The sequence below is a fragment of the Stegodyphus dumicola genome, chromosome 2 (assembly GCF_044657685.1).
Source record: "Stegodyphus dumicola isolate Sdum_Otavi_A_Nest chromosome 2, ASM4465768v1".
Classification (NCBI taxonomy): domain Eukaryota; kingdom Metazoa; phylum Arthropoda; class Arachnida; order Araneae; family Eresidae; genus Stegodyphus; species Stegodyphus dumicola.
Window position 1 is genome coordinate 217,178,160 of NC_140769.1, and position 1,658 is coordinate 217,179,817.

General features: G+C 43.0%; 1 non-coding gene across 1 annotated transcript; it reads left to right on the plus strand.

Annotated features, from left to right (window-relative positions):
- Positions 1-373: 373 nt before the first annotated feature.
- On the plus strand, positions 374-526 carry LOC146998848 (5.8S ribosomal RNA). Its single transcript, XR_015039932.1, has one exon. It is a non-coding gene; the product is annotated as a 5.8S ribosomal RNA (ribosomal RNA).
- Positions 527-1,658: the final 1,132 nt, after the last annotated feature.

Here is a 1,658-nt window from a genome sequence, read left to right on the forward strand (position 1 = left end):
AAATCAAGAAAGCATGCTGCAATACCTGATTTGTGAATGAATGCTTGAGATATAAATTCCACAAGATTTAAGATTTGGTGGATTGTGCTATGGCCTTTTCTAAATTTGATTTGGTAGTTATCTATTAAGTTCAGCCGTTCAAGGTGATCTGTTGAGCGTTGGTTGGTGGTGGTGTGGTGTATTTAATTATGGGAAAGCACACTAGGGCTATCTGCCTACGGGGAGGGATTCCTTCGTGGTGGACTTTCTAAGGGAAACTGCCTCGTATACACGTTACACATGGGGAAAACCATGAAAACACCCATGCAGCCAGCCCGTTCGCGGGATTCGAACCTCGGACCGAACTACCAGTGTTCAGCGACTTTGCCGCTCGGCCACTGAGCAGTGGATCACTCGGCTCACGGGTCGATGAAGAACGCAGCCAGCTGCGAGACTTGGTGTGAATTGCAGGACACATTGAGCACTGATTTTTCGAACGCGCATGCGGTTTTGGGTGATACCCGGGACCTCGCCTGTCTGAGGGTCGGATGAGACTTGCCGAAGGAGCTTGCTCCTACTTGGTTGTATCGGACGTCAAACTCCGTCGACCTAAGGTCTCGTATCCCCTTGGCCGAGAAGCGCACCACTTGAGAGGTCGCTCGAGGGCGGGAGAGACGATGCATAAAGATTCTGAAGACGGTAGAGAGGGCCATAATCTCAGAAAGAAATGAGAAATGAATACATGAGTTATGCAACTAATGGCTTTGTGTGAGCGTTGGTTGAAAATTTTCTCAAAAACTTTTCCTATAGTGGGGAGGAGGCTAATCGGCCGATAGCTAGAAGTAAGTCTTGGGTTCTTCCCTGGTTTAAGGATATTGATAATAATCGAGTGTTTCCACTGCTGTGGAAAGTATGGTATCTGGATGCATGCGTTGAATATATTAGCAAGTTGAACTGTACAATTTCTAGGAAGAGCTTTTAAGGTATCATTACTGATGTTGTCGTAAACTTACGGCGTTTCAACTTTTTGATAATTTCTTTAATTTCTCCGAGAAGCGAGAATTTGATGAAATTTGTGCTGGTTTTGTTCTTAATACTATTTATTGAATTACTAATCTCTAATCTCATCTTCATGGTCAGCATTTTCAGGAGGATGTGGCTTGAACGTTTCAGCCAAGTTGGCTGCCATCATGTTAGCGATGTCGTGTTCTGAGTGATAGATACAGCTAATGTGATTTATTGGATGTTCTGAATTGTCCTGCCCTTTTGAGGGGGCATGCGATTTTCCATACTGTATTCGGCTGGATGCATGTTTAATAAAAGTTTATCCCAATTATCCAACCTGAATTCTTGGGAGTTCCTGAGTAATTTTTCTTGAAAGGTAGTTTACTTCTCTCTTAATTCTTGAATAACTTATGAGCCAGTGCTTTTTCAACCTATTTCTTTCTATAATGAAGTTCCTGATGTTGCCGGGTAATTTAAGATTTAGGGAATTTTTAATGGCTTCTTGAATTTTGGAGGAAAGCTCGTAAATTTCACTCTCCACATCGCTACAGAGTTACAAGGGAGATCTTTGAGGGGATCAGTAACGTTTTTCCAGTTGGTTTTGGTGCGGGTGAATTTAGGTAGAGGGTAGAAGCCATAGAAATCAACTATTACTGGAAAATGGTCCGATGGGA